This window comes from Bombina bombina, chromosome 3 (assembly GCF_027579735.1).
Source record: "Bombina bombina isolate aBomBom1 chromosome 3, aBomBom1.pri, whole genome shotgun sequence".
Classification (NCBI taxonomy): Eukaryota; Metazoa; Chordata; class Amphibia; order Anura; family Bombinatoridae; genus Bombina; species Bombina bombina.
Window position 1 is genome coordinate 692,417 of NC_069501.1, and position 14,900 is coordinate 707,316.

Here is a 14,900-nt window from a genome sequence, read left to right on the forward strand (position 1 = left end):
TTTGCAGCAGCAGCAGCAGCTTATGAATTTCCAAAGGTGTGATGTGTCTCCTCGAGGCAGAGGGAGTTCTCGGAGCGTGCAGCGTTCCAGACAAGAGCTTTGCGTTATCGCTTCTCGGCCTTTTGGCTAAGATCAAGTGTAGTATCTGTTCTTATCAGTTTAATATCTGATACGCGCCCTATCTGGGTGCCATATATTAAATGGATTTTTGAAACAGGGAGATGGAAGAAGAGCTTGCTCTGTCCACTCCACGCATTGACCTGGTATTGCAGTACCTCCAGGAGCGGTGCACCCCTCTCTTTTGCAGTGTGACAAAAATAGAATGATCCTCCTCATCATCCATGCAACAACCAAAAGCCGAAAAAAGAGCTGCAGCAGCATCAGATATTTGCAAGAAAGCCTCAGCGACGAGCAGCTTTCCCGCCTGCTTTCTTTTCCGAGTTTTGTTAACCCCTTGTGTGCTGGGCCCAAAAAGCCTAGGAAGCGGTATTTAGCTGGCGAGGCGACGTGTTTGTTAGCCTTGGTTGTTCCTTTTTCATGGGACGAGCCTTTCCGCACAAATCTATGTCTTGCAGCGTGAATTTATTTATGTAATTATGTAATAATTTATTGATGCATTTATATATGTATTTATTTGTTGATTTATGTATTTATTGATGTATGTGTGTCATCCTCTTGTATGTATTTTGATGTGTCCATCGCTTGATTTATATCTATGTGTTTATAAAATCTTTCTTTTGTTTGTTTGTTTCTTTCTTTCTTTCTTTTTATCTATCTATCTATCTATCTATCTATCTATCTATCTATCTATCATCTATCTATCTATCCCTCCTTCTTGGCAGACAATAAAAGTCTTTGGAGCTGTCAATGTTGTTCGTGTGCTTCTTTCTCCACCTGGTGCCCGCTCATGGAAGTTTTTTCAAAAATGATTGTAGCCTGCTAGCTAGGTAGGTAGGTAGGTAGGCGGGCAGCTAGGCCCACAAGATCCACTAGCAGCTAGGTAGGTGCAATCAGCCTGATCAGCCAGGTGGCTTTGTCGCCTTTCTGCCTGTCTGTCTCCAGAGTGCAGCTCCGACGATGGTGGGGGGGAAGGAGGGGGGCCGTTTTCGGGGGAGGGTGGGGGGGAAGGAGGGGGGCCGTTTTCGGGGGAGGGTGGAGGAGGCGGAGCCATGCAAATTGGAGAGCAGCTATCTGTCCAGTAGTCAGGCAGCAGGTTCCTGGAGGTCGTCGCCGCCGCTGCTGCTTTTTTATCTTGAAGCAGATTGTATTAGTTGTGTTTGTTTGCCTGGCCTGTGTTGTTGTGGTTTGCAGCAGCAGCAGCAGCAGCAGCTTGTGAATTTCCAAAGGTGTGATGTGTCTCCTCGAGGCAGAGGGAGTTCTCGGAGTGTGCGGCGTTCCAGACAAGAGCTTTGCGTTATCACTTCTCGGCTTTTGGCTAAGATCAGAGGGTATTTTTTGCTGATCTTGGCTGATTGCAGTGGATAAGAACCTTTGTTGCTTTGCCTTTGGGCCCCTTCCCCTAGTGGGTTGGGGTGATTGCTGCTATTAGGCACAGAGCTTTCTTTGAAACTTAAAACGGCTTGTGATCGGTAGGTGTTTTTTTTTTTTTTGGAGGAGGGCCACTCCCTTGGCCTTGAGTCCTGGTCCCCTTTTTTGGGACCAGGGCTCTTGTTGCCTTTGGGGGGTGGTAACCCTTTCTGCAGAGGGCGATGGCAAATCGTGATTTTTTGTCAGCCAAAGGGGTGCGACTACGAAATACAGTTAGGATTTTTGTTCAGGAGGCACAGAGGATGACTGTAACAGAGAGTTTTTTGTTTCGTGTCATTCTTTTTGGCATGTTGAATTTTAAGAAAGATTTTTTTCATTGCTCCCAAGATTTTGTAAAGTTTGGTTTTTATGATATTACTTTCAGTAGCCCAGCTCATTGCTATAATTTTAGACAGAAGTATGAATTGCATAAAGATGAGTTAAAGAAAATGGGAATTGAGGTAGATTATGTGTATAGAGAGGAGGAGGTTCAACTTGTTGTTCACATGTTTAATCCTTATATTTCAGAAAGTGATATTGCTGATTACCTGACTCGTTATTGTTCCAAGGTTTCTTCTCCAAGGAAGTTATTGAATGAATATGGGATATGGAACGGGAAACGTCAGTATATGGTAACCTTTAAAAAAGATGATTCTAGTTCTAGCGGTTTCAGTGCCCCCCCTATGACTATGTCAATTGGAGCTAATAAAGGTAGAATTTTTTATAGAGGTCAACCACCTTTTTGTAGAAAGTGTCTTTCTTATGGACATTTACTTGATAAATGTACTGCCTCTGTGTGTTCTGTATGTAATAGTTCTGATCACCTGGCCAGGGAATGTAGAGTAAAACGTTGTAATATGTGTAATTCTCTTGAGCATCTGTTTAGAGATTGTCCTGTTAAAGCTAATTTGTATTCCAGTGCTATCAAAAGGACTCCAGGACAGATGCCTCTACAGGAGACTCCAACCCCTCCTGCGACTTCCTGTATTTCTGATTCTTATCAAGAAGATTTGAGACGGATTATGGCTGAAGATTTGCGGGAGGCCTCTCAAAAAGAGGAGGTGGCATCATCTTCGGTTTCTGTGGTCCTTGAGTCTAAAGGGGGAAAGAAGCCGCCTGCAAAAAAGCCTAAGAAGTCTCTTAAACCCAAAGTGGTTATTGGAGAAAGTCAAGAGATGGAGAATACTGTGGAAGATGTGCCATCTGTTCTGGCGGGTAAGGAGGCTGTGAGTGGTCTTTCTGTTTCTCAGTCAGGTTGTGAGGTCATGTCCCAGATGGATGTTGGTCAGAAGTCCCCTGATGGTCTGATGGAAAAGCCAGTGGATGCTCAGAAGTTCCAGTTAGGTGAATCTCAAATGTCCGGTATTCCTTGTGGCCAAAGGTCATTTCCGTGTGGCGGGGCTAATACAGACGATGAAGCGGTTGAGAGATCGGCTGTCGATTCTGATGTGAAGTCCCAGACGGAGTTTGTGGAGGAAGATACTAGGATGGATTTATCTGAGTCTGGTAAGAGATCTAGGGGTGAAGATGGTCAAGGGCCTGATCCTAAGCGTAAAGCTGAAGTTTCGGAAGAAGTGATTATGTCTCCTTTTTGGGAAGGTTTTGCAGGAGGGGAACTCTTCTTGTCTTGTTCTCCTTCATCTCACCTCAGAGAGGGCTATGGTTCAGAAGAATCACCATCCTCATCACCTGGAGGTCCTTTGTGTCGTAAGAGTACAGCAGAGAGTCGCTTTTTACTGTAATGGATATAAAAGTTGTTACATTTAATGTGCGCTCTGTGCAATCTTCTGTGCGTAGAGCTGCACTTCTTGCCTTTCTTGCTACGTTATCTGCTAATGTTATTTTTTTGCAGGAGTGTGCTTTGTATTTCAGTACCGATTCCAGTTCATTGCAGAGGGAGTGGCAGTGTGGTCCCTCTGTTTGGTCTGGAGGGGACGATAATAAGTGCTCCGGTGGTGTTATTTTATGTAAAGGTGACTGTAACATCATCAGTACCACTGAAATCATCCCAGGTAGAGCGCTGTTTGTTAAACTTCAAATTAATGGGGTTTTTGTTAATTGCTGTAATATTTATGCCTCTCCTAATAAACAGGAGAGAATAGATCTTTTGTCATTTATAAGTCCTTTTTTGCATGGGGTTGATCCTTTAATCCTAGCTGGAGATTTTAATACCGTGCTCCATGTAGAGGACAGGAAAAGGAAAAGAGGCGAAATGGTGACTGATGTGACCTCTAGAATGTTACATGATTTAATATCAGATCTTGTCCTGACTGATGTGTGGCGTAAAAAGAATCCACATGATCCTGGTTATACATGGGCGAGACAGGATACTCAGTCACGGATAGATTTTATTTTTTGTACCTCTGGTTTTTCTGTGACACAAACAGCGCTCATAGATAATATTTTTTCTGATCACAAATGCCTAAGTGCCTCTTTGTGTATTACAGGTAACAGTAGAGGTCCTGGGTTTTGGAAACTGAACTCCTCCTTATTAGATGATAGGGCATTATTTGATGATTTTTCTTCTTTTTATCAAAATTTACAACATTTAAAAAAAATTTATAGCGACAATTTGAATTGGTGGTTTGTGGTGAAAAATGAGATAAAAAGTTTTTTCTTGAAATGGAGTAAAATAAAAGCTAGAGAGAAAAGTGAGGTTTTTAAAAAATCTTCAGAATAGGTTACAGTTTCTGTATAGAATGAATGACTATGGAATTGATGTATCTGAGGAGTTGGGTAATGCCAAAGCTGACATTAAAAAATGTATTACTGAGATTGGTAGGAAAATTATCTTTAAATCTAGGGTTCAGCACTTAGAGGAAAATGAGACCTGCTCCAGATATTTTTTTAAAAAAGCTTATGTTAAGTCCATTATGAGTTCTTTAGAGGAAGGTGGGGTGTCTTATTCATCTAATAAGGGGATGCTTAGGGTTGCTACATCTTTTTATACTGATTTGTATGCTGAAAAGCAGATTTCACCTGACCCTTTGTTTTTGGACTCTATTTCAGATTTTCTACCAGAAAATGAGTCTTCAGAGCTGTGTGGTCCTATTACAGAGGCCGAGATTAAAAGAGCTGTGAATGAGGCTGCTGGAAACAAGTCGCCTGGAGTGGATGGCCTGTCATATGAATTCTATAAACATTTTTGGTCTTTGATTAAAGATGATTTGGTTGTGATATTTAATGATTTGTTGTCTTGTAGAAATATTCCTGAGGCTTTTTCCAAAGGGCTGGTTACATTGTTGTATAAGAAAGGGGACAAGGGTAATATAAAAAATTGGCACCCTATTACTTTATTGAACTGTGACCACAAGCTTTTTACTAAAGTTATTACTAATCGCTTTAAAAATGTTTTACATTATGTCATTAAAGATGATCAGTCCTGTGGTGTGCCAGGAAGATGTGTCACAGATAGCCTAAGTCTGCTGCGTGATGCTGTGTCCTACTGTAAGCAGAGGGAACAACCGATAGCTGTCCTCTCCCTGGATTTTGAGAAGGCATATGATTCTGTCTCCCACAGTTTTTTATTTGCGGTTCTGAGAAAAATGGGCTTTCCACCTTTTTTTTATTAATGTCATTAAAAGCCTTTATTCATGTGGTACCAGTAATATTCTAATTAATGGTTTCTTAGGAGATTCTTTTCCCGTTAATTTGGGCGTCAGACAGGGATGCCCTTTGTCCCCAGCTCTTTTCATATGCGCTTTAGAGCCTCTTTTGAATAAGATTCGCAATGATAAAATAGTTAAAGGAGTTTTTGTACCTGGCTTTCGGGGACAACAAGTTAATGCTATAGCTTACATGGACGATGTAAATATTCTCTGTCCTTCTTATTCTACTGCTCACAGGTCTCTGCTCTGGGTGGATTTGTTTTCTTTGGCCTCTGCTCTTAAGGTTAATCTTGATAAGTGCTCATTTATGATTTTTGGGTCCTGGAAAGATGATGTGCCAAATAATATTCAGGTGTTATTTGATCAAATAAAAATCCTTGGGGTTTGGTTTGATAAGGATCTTATAGGTCAAAAGAATTGGGAAGTGGTAGTTCAAAAATTGCAGGATAAAATTAATTTTTGGAAATTAAGAGACCTTACTTTGGAAGGTAAAACTCTTATTATTAAAAGTGTATTATTGCCTATTATTCTGTATAGCTCCATTATTTTTCCTCCAAGTAAGATATGGTGGAAACGTATTAAAAAGCCTATTTTTCATTTTTTTGGGGGGTCTAAAATGGAGAAGCTCAAAAGGGATTTTTTGTGTAAGACTAAAGAATGTGGTGGTAAGGGGCTTCCAGAGTTAGATAGTTTTTTATATTTAAAGGTCCTTTCGTAACAATGAGTAATCAATTTGTTAGTACATATGGAAAATAGGAATATGTAACTAATGTGTATCTAGAATCCTTTTATCAATTTGCATTTAGAAATTTTCTTTTATTAATGTGACCAGAATATAATGATTTAATATGTTCTAACAATTAGTTGTTTTATCGATTTTAACATTGTGACAGATTGTTTATCATTAATATCCATGTTAACATTCTATTTCCGTTATGGCACTTACAATTGGTTTAAAGACCTATACAAACCGCTATAAAAGAGTCTAATACGGAAACAGAGGCAGTTCTTGAAAAAGTCCCTCCGTTTAGGGACGAAACGCGTAGAACAGACAGTAGCTACTTTGTTATTTTGACCCTGGGAAGCCGCCGTAGGAGTTCCGGTATCACGTGGTACACGCATATCACTGGTAGGAAAACCTTACACGGAAGTGCTGAGGGTCACCGCTTGCATCCCCGCATGAAAGGGTCAGTATATTTTACAAATACAGACGTTCTATTGTTAATCTTCATGAACTATTGATTACGAAGGGGAACTGTTTTATCATATGTGCCTGTATAAATCGTTTTTCTTGTGAGTATATACATAGCGTGTGGCTATAATTAAAGTTGGAAATCTACACTTGAATCGTGTCTGCGCTCTTCTGTTTTCTCCTTATATTCTGATCACTTATCACGGGATACAGATTATCAACCGTTTGGAGGAGCGGCAGCACTGTTCTGGATTTACGGACAGCGTTTACAAATATATAAGAACTGAAATGGACTCATAAACATAAGTATTTGATTGACAATCAGTTTTATGGGGTATTTCTTATATATATAAGTGTGTGATGTTTTATGCATATTAGTGCAATTAGTTTATAACATACATAATATTTTTCTTGACACCCTTATATACTTGTTTGCGCTTCTCTGTTTTCAGCCCTCCCGTGTGGAGGGTTAAAAAACAAGTGTGTATATATATTTTAAGATATGGTGGAAACGTATTAAAAAGCCTATTTTTCATTTTTTTGGGGGGTCTAACATGGAGAAGCTCAAAAGGGATTTTTTGTGTAAGACTAAAGAATGTGGTGGTAAGGGGCTTCCAGAGTTAGATAGTTTTTTATATTTAAAGGTCCTTTCGTATGTTGCCAAAAATTTAAGTTGTGATAGGAATTTTGCAGCTTTTTTTAGATATTTTGCTGGAGTGTTTTTTTCAAGATATAAATGGTTTAAGCTCTCTTTAATGTCTCCTTTTACTTATAATCTCCCTCAGTTTTTTAAGGGTTTAGAACCCATTGTTCGAGATTTTAAGCTTCAACATGTGTCTTTAGAAACTGTTAAGGATCATAAAAAACTCTCAGCTTTTGTCCACAGTAATGCCACCATTGTTCCAATTGAACGTTTTTCTGAAATTTTTTGTAAAGAAATTTGGCAAAAAGTTTCTCATCCATGCCTTTTTAATTTTCAGAAAGATTTCGCTTGGGCTGCCGTACATCAATGTGTACCTACCCGTTTTTTCCAACACAGGAGGGGTTTGGTAAGGTCTGAGGTTTGTCCTAGAGTCACCTGTGGGGGCGCTGAAACCGTTTTTCATATTTTATGGGAATGTCCATTTGCTAAGTGCATGTGGCATAAGTGTGCTGATCTGTTAAATTCCCTTACTGGCGTTTCCAATGTAAATTATGAAATGATTTCATATGGTAAAACTCTTTTACTCTCTAATGTAAAACACAGAGTGGTTTGGCAGATTTGTAATAGTATTAAAGAGTCACTTTGGAAATTTAGGAATTTATTTTTGTTCGAACATAATGAATTGTCTATTAATGATTGTCTTGGTTTTTTTTTCAGTCTGATCTTTTCTTATTTCCTGATTGACAAGAAAAGAAATGATAAGGAATCTTATGTTTTATGGAGACCTAATTCCTGGGCTACTTTAGTTCAAAAATAAAAACATAAACTTGTTCTTTCTGACTGTATTGATATTTTAATTGTATTGTTTTTGTATTTTATGCATATATGTTTTATTCTTTCTGTTTAAAATTTGTATTTTTCTAATAAAAGAAAAAAAAAAAAATCTGTTCTTATCAGTTTAATATCTGATATGCGCCCTATCTGGGTGCCATATATTAAATGGATTTTTGAAACAGGGAGATGGAAGAAGAGCTTGCTCTGTCCACTCCACACATTGACCTGGTATTGCAGTACCTCCAGGACCGGTGCACCCCTCTCTTTTGCTGTGTGACAAAAACAGAATGATCCTCCTCCTCCTCATCCATGCAACAACCAAAAGCCGAAAAGAGCTACAGCAGCATCAGATATTTGCAAGAAAGCCTCAGCGACGAGCAGCTTTCCTGCCTGCTTTCTTTTCCGAGTCTTGTTAACCCCTTGTGTGCTGGGCCCAAAAAGCCTAGGAAGCAGTATTTAGCTGGCGAGGCGACGTGTTTGTTAGCCTTGGTTGTTCCTTTTTCATGGGACGAGCCTTTCCGCACAAATCTATGTATTGCAGCGTGAATTTATTTATTTATTTAATTATTTAATTATTTATTTATGCATTTATTTGTAGATTTATTTATTTATTGATGTATGTGTGTCATCCTTTTGTATGTATTTTGATGTGTCCATCGCTTGATTTATATCTATGTGTTTATAAAATCTTTCTTTTGTTTGTTTCTTTCTTTCTTTCTTTCTATCTATCTCTCCCTCCTTCTTGGCAGACAATAAAAGTCTTTGGAGCTGTCAATGTTGTCCGTGTGCTTCTTTCTCCACCTGGTGCCCGCTCATGGAAGTTTTTTCAAAAATGATTGTAGCCTACAAGCTAGCTAGGTAGGTAGGTAGGCGGGCAGCTAGGCCCACAAGATCCACTGGCAGCTAGGTAGGTGCAATCAGCCTGATCAGCCAGGTGGCTTTGTCGCCTTTCTGCCTGTCTGTCTCCAGAGTGCAGCTCCGACGATGGCGGGGGGGGGGGGAAGGAGGGGGGCCGTTTTCGGGGGAGGGTGGAGGAGGCGGAGCCATGCAAATTGGAGAGCAGCTATCTGTCCAGTAGTCGGGCAGCAGGTTCCTGGTCGTCGTCGCCGCTGCTGCTTTTTTTATCCTGAAGCAGATTGTATTAGTTGTGTTTGTTTGCCTGGGCTAGCAGCCTGGCCTGTGTTGTTGTGGGTTGCAGCAGCAGCAGCTTGTGAATTTCCAAAGGTGTTATGTGTCTCCTTGAGGCAGAGGGAGTTCTCGGAGCGTGCGGCGTTCCAGACAAGAGCTTTGCGTTATCGCTTCTCGGCCTTTTGGCTGAGATCAAGTGTAGTATCTGCCCTGCATTGTACATGGGGGTAGTAAGGGCGTCCTGGTTTTCGGTGGTTTTCTGGGTTGACCTGAAATCCCCTAGCAGGGTGGAGAACAGCTTGGTCTTGGTCAGGGGTCGAGGGGGGGCCTGGGTATCAGGCTTGAGGGGGTTGTGAAACCTCTCCTTGCTTGTATCTGGCCTCCCAGAGCATTTGGCAGCGGTCGCCTGTGTGGGTACGCTGGCCTGGCATTTTTTGCAATTTCCACCAAGAACGAATTATTGGAAATTATTGGAAGGAATTATTATGGACTGATTAATTGGCTTTTGAAATTTGGCGAGGTTATTGGATTGATTTGGATTTTGATTTGGACGAGTTAGCTATTGTAAATTTGTGGATATATATATATGTGAATAATTTGGTGATAGGTGATAGGGTAGGATAAAAAAATAAAATAAAAAAAAATCTGTTCTTATCAGTTTAATATCTGATACGCGCCCTATCTGGGTGCCATATATTAAATGGATTTTTGAAACAGGGAGATAGAAGAAGAGCTTGCTCTGTCCACTCCACGCATTGACCTGGTATTGCAGTACCTCCAGGACTGGTGCACCCCTCTCTTTTGCTGTGTGACAAAAACAGAATCAACCCAAACTAAGCAAAAGCCGACAAGCCGAAATGAGCTGCTGCTGCTGCAGCAGCAGCATTTTGGACGAAAGCCTCAGCCGCAAGCATCTGTCCTGCCTGCTTTCTTTTTTGCCATACTGGGCGCGCAGCTTTCTTTTGGACTCTTGTTAACCCCTTGTCTGCTGTCCCTAAGAAGCCTAGGAAACGGCTGTAACCTGGCGAGGTGACGTGTTTGCTATGCTTTTTTGTTCATTCTTCATTTGATGAGCATTTCTTCCCAAATCTCTGTATTGCTGTGTAAATTCATTTATTTATTTATTTGTTTGTTTATTTATTTATGTGTTTCCTCATTTTGTATGTATTTTGATGTGTCCATTGCTTGATTTATTGATGTGTTTAATAACTATTTTCTTTCTTTCTTTCTTTCTTTCTTTCTATCTATCTATCTATCACTCCTTCTTGGCAGACAATAAAAGTCTTTTGAGCTGTCAATGTTGTCTGTGTGCTGCTTTCTTTACCTGGTGCCTGGACAGGGAAGTTGAAAAAAAAAAAGTTGAGCCTGCTAGCTAGCTAGCTAGCTAGCTAGCTAGACAGGCAGGCAGCTAGGCCCACAAGATCCAGTAGTAGCTGCAGCAGCTACTAGCTGCAATCAGCCTGATCAGCCAGCCCGGTGGCTTTCACGCCTTTCTGTCTGTCTCCGAAGTGCAGCTACGATGATGGCGGGGGGAAGGAGGGGGGACGTTTTTGGGGGAGGGGGGAGGAGGCGGAGCCATGCAAATTGGAGAGCAGCTCTCTGTCCAGTAGTCAGGAGACAGCAGCAGGTTCCTGGTCGCCGCTGCTGTTTTTTCTCATAAAGCAGAATGTTTTCTGTTATCCCTGGCCAGTAGTGGTGCTTTTTGTGTGGCCTAGCAGCCTGCCATGTATTGTTGTTGGTTGTTGCTGCAGCTTTTGAATTTCCAATGGTGTGATTTGTGGTCAGCATTGGAGTGCTGCTCTGTCTCCCCGAGGCAGAGGGAGTGCTCTGAGCGTGCGGCGTCCCAGACAAGAGCGTTGCGTATCGCTTCTCGGCCTTTTGGCTCAGATCAAGTGTCTGGGCCATTAGGAGTTGCGGAACCTGACCCCTCGGCCTGGTGGTGTTTCCTTCGGGTGCACCACCTGCTGCTATTGGGGGGTTAGCTATCCAAAGCGTCCGAGTTGGGATCAAAGTTGCCATTATGGCGGCAATTGTTGGAGCTGGAGTTGGAGTTGCTGATGTCATCGGAGGAAGTGATGGAGGCCGATCTGCAGATGGAGGAGGAGTCGTTGCTGGAGATCGAGGTGGATTGGTGGAGGAGGCTGGAGTTCGGGAGGAGGCTGGAGTTCGTGAGGAGGCTGGAGATCGAGGTAGTGGAGTCGGTGATGTGGCTGGAGGTCGATTTGGTGGTAAGGGGGTACCAGGAGGACATAGGCGGGTGGATCCTACTGGATCTTATCCGCATGATACGCTCCGTATCCAGGTGGCTCCGGAGCATCAAGTTTTAAAAAGTGGTGTTTTTTTGCAGAAAACAATTTTGGTTGATTTATTTGGTTTTTCCTTTGAACAGTTTATGTGTTTCCAGGATTTTTATAGGAAAGGCCATTTTGATTTAACTATGATTTCTAACCAGCTGGCCACTGTTGTTCTGGAGAAGTGCAGGATTTATAAAGCACATGAGGCTTTGGAGGGGGTTAAAATTACCCCTATGTTTGGTGGCGGGGAGAAACTCCTTATTGTTCATATGTACAATCCCCATGTTAAGGAGGCAGAGATCACCCGCTACCTCATGTTAGACAGGCAGGCAGTTAGACAGGCAGGCAGCTAGGCCCACAAGATCCAGTAGTAGCAGCAGCAGCTACTATGTGCAATCAGCCTGATCAGCCAGCCCGGTGGCTTTCACGCCTTTCTGTCTGTCTCCGGAGTGCAGCTCCGACGATGGCGGGGGGAAGGAGGGGGCCGTTTTCGGGGGAGGGTGGAGGAGGCGGAGCCATGCAAATTGGAGAGCAGCTCTCTGTCCAGTAGTCAGGAGACAGCAGCAGGTTCCTGGTCGCTGCTGCTGTTTTTTCTCATAAAGCAGAATGTTTTCTGTTATCCCTGGCCAGTAGTGGTGTTTTTTGTGTGGCCTAGCAGCCTGCCATGTATTGTTGTTGGTTGTTGCTGCAGCTTTTGAATTTCCAATGGTGTGATTTGTGGTCAGCATTGGAGTGCTGCTCTGTCTCCCCGAGGCAGAGGGAGTGCTCTGAGCGTGCGGCGTCCCAGACAAGAGCGTTGCGTTATCGCTTCTCGGCCTTTTGGCACGATCCTTGGTTGTGTCATTTGGCTTTGCGAATCAGGGTACGAGACCCCTCGGCCTTAGGGCATCGGTGACTATGTCACCTTAAGCCCTTTGCTGCTATTGGGGGGTGACTGCCCTGGTAAGCTTTGTGGGAGAAGGTGATCCTGAATACATCATGGCGAGTTCTTCTGGATTTCGGTCGGCAACAGCTCGTTTGAGGAACAGTTTTCGGGTGACGGTTTCGGAGGAGGAGAGACGTCGTGTGAATTTGAAATGTCTGGTGGAGGGAATTCTGGAAGGTCTGTTTGGCTTTGCAAGAGCATCAATCTACTGCCTTCAAGATAATCCTGTTCGAGGTATTTATGATTTGACCCTTGCTTGTGAAAACCTGTTTACTGATTTGTACAAGAAGTATAGGGAGAATAGGGGCCATCCTTTGCTCAAAGGTGTGGAGTTTACTTCCACATCTGAAAATATTGAGAGGCCTTTGACAGTACTAATGTACAATCCTTATGTGGAAACTGAGGATATTGTAACTTTTCTTAGAAGATACTGTGTTCAGGTACGGTTCACATATAAGGTTGTGAATGATTTTGGCATCTGTAATGGGAAGAGGCGTTTTATGGTCATTTTCAATAAAAATTCTGATGGCCATGGGGGTTTGGATCATCCTCTCTCAAATTTCTCTATTGGGCGCAATAGGGGTTATTTGTTTTATCCTGGGCAGCCCTTTTTTTGTAGGAACTGTCAGGATTTTGGCCATATGAAGGATGAGTGCCCTAAGAAAGATCCTTGTAAAAATTGTGGGCAGGAAGGGCATGCTCGTGACAAATGTCCTAAACAGAAGACCTGTGATTTGTGTGGGCAGGCTGGTCATTTGTGTGACTCTTGTCCTAAGAAGGCTCGTTTCCAGGGTGAATCTTCATCCCTTGTAAGGAGGAAGCAGAATTTGTCTGTTACTCCCGAAGCTGTTGAACAGGCTGTTGCTTTGCCTGTTGCTGAGACTTTGGTTCGCTCCGGTTGGACCCAGAGAGAGGATGGATCCTGGGATCCTGGTGTTTGGTGTTCCAGCCCTGGTGTTGGTGTGTCATCTGCCAAACCTGTTTCCTCTGGGGCCGGAGTTAATATAAAGGTGGCTGTTTCTGATAAAGATGAGGTTGCAGGTCCTTCATGTCTTGAAACTGCTGCTCAAGGTGAGATGGAGGTTGATGTAAAATCTTCTAAAAATAAACATGATTCTTTGGAATTTGAGCAGCTGGCTAAGAAATCTAAGAAAGAAGATTCTTTTGATTCTCTTTTTGATGATCTGGCAGGGGAACGTCTGCCTTTCTCTCCTCCTGCTGAGCTGGATTTTCAATCTGAGTTAGAGCGGACTCCTGTCTTGTCAGTTATGGCAGATTCCCCTTTGGGGATAGAAAGTCCATTGTATGATCCTACAAGGCAAGAAGTGATGTTGTCCAGTGAATCTACCTCAGCTTTCTTGGAGGATGCTTGTGTTTCCTCTTTTAAAGCTATTACAGAAATGGAATCCTTGCCTGATGGAAGTTCTGGAGCTAAACATCAAGATGAAATAACAAGTTATCTTGTGAGGATGATTAAGGTTGTCTCACTCAATGTGAGATCTATGAAGAGCTCTTCCAAGAGGGCTGCTTTGTTTTCTTATTTAGAATCTTTAGACTGTGATTTAATTTGTTTACAAGAGTGTAATATTTCTAGGAAAGAAGATTATACAGATTGGAAGCATGAGTGGTCCCTTGGTCCCTCAGCTTGGTCTGGTGGGAATGACATTAAGAATTCGGGTGTGGTTATTTTAGGTGGTAGAAATATTTTTATTAAATCTATTGAGGAGATTTTTCCAGGGAGAGCTTTAGTTATTGTATTTAGTTTTTGTGTAGAATTATTATTTAGTTTTTGTGGAGAATTATTTAAATGTATTAATGTTTATAGCCCTGTGGGGATTCATGATAGGGAAGATTTATTTCAAATGTTACCTTTCTTTATGTCTGGTTCTACACCTGTTATATTAGTGGGTGATTTTAATTGTTTGCTGCCTGGGGAAAAGAGGTTAGGAGGTGCTGATTGTGGTAGGATTGACAAAACATCTAATTTTTTGGAAAATTTACTTGAGGATTTTCAGTTATGTGATGCTTGGGTTAAGGGTGGAAATAGGGTGGAGGATGGGTTTACATGGAAGAATAATTTTGTTTTTTCTAGGATTGATTTTGTTTTTATTCCTAGGTTTTTTAAGGTTAGTCATATGTCCTTGATTGTTAATGGGTTTTCTGATCATGTATTGTTGTTGTGTGAGTGTGATTGTACGTGTATTAGGAGAGGTAGGTCGGATTTATGGAAGTTGAATGTTTCTTTGTTAGGTGAGGATGGGATTAGGAATGAATTTATTGTGTTGTATCGGAAATTGCAAAATCAGAGGACAAGTGATATTTTGTTATGGTGGGAATGGGCGAAAGGTCAAATTAAGAAGTTTTTTTGTGTTTGTGGAAGGAAGAAGGTTTTGGAAAAGAGGTGGTTTTTTGAAAATTTAAATTTTCAGTTGCAGTCTCATTTTAGGATGAGAAGTGTAGGAATTGATGTTTCTTCTCTAATTGAAAAAACTAAAAAAGAAATTAAGTCTGCCCTTCATGAAAAAGGGAAAGAAATTATCTTTAATTCTAGGGTTCAAAATCTAGAAGATAATGAGAAATGTTCTCGTTATTTTTTTAAGAAAATTAGTGAACGCAGTAGAGATTTGATGGAGTGTCTTGATGGTCATTCCAATATTGATAACTTGCTTAATATTGTTTTTGATTTTTATTCTGATCTTTTTTCCAAAAGACCTGTTGATTCCCATTTGAAAGATTTTTTTCTTGATGG

General features: G+C 41.6%; 1 non-coding gene and 3 pseudogenes across 1 annotated transcript; all 4 read left to right on the forward strand.

Moving 5' to 3' along the window:
- Nucleotides 1-106: 106 nt before the first annotated feature.
- LOC128654917 (U2 spliceosomal RNA) lies at nt 107-297 on the forward strand. Its single transcript, XR_008401557.1, has one exon. It is a non-coding gene; the product is annotated as a U2 spliceosomal RNA (small nuclear RNA).
- A 7,565-nt stretch (nt 298-7,862) lies between these two features.
- LOC128654962 (uncharacterized) lies at nt 7,863-8,066 on the forward strand (annotated as a pseudogene).
- Nucleotides 8,067-9,098: 1,032 nt separating this feature from the next.
- LOC128655078 (uncharacterized) lies at nt 9,099-9,213 on the forward strand (annotated as a pseudogene).
- A 311-nt stretch (nt 9,214-9,524) lies between these two features.
- Nucleotides 9,525-9,729, forward strand: LOC128655034 (uncharacterized; annotated as a pseudogene).
- The last annotated feature ends 5,171 nt before the right edge of the window (nt 9,730-14,900 follow it).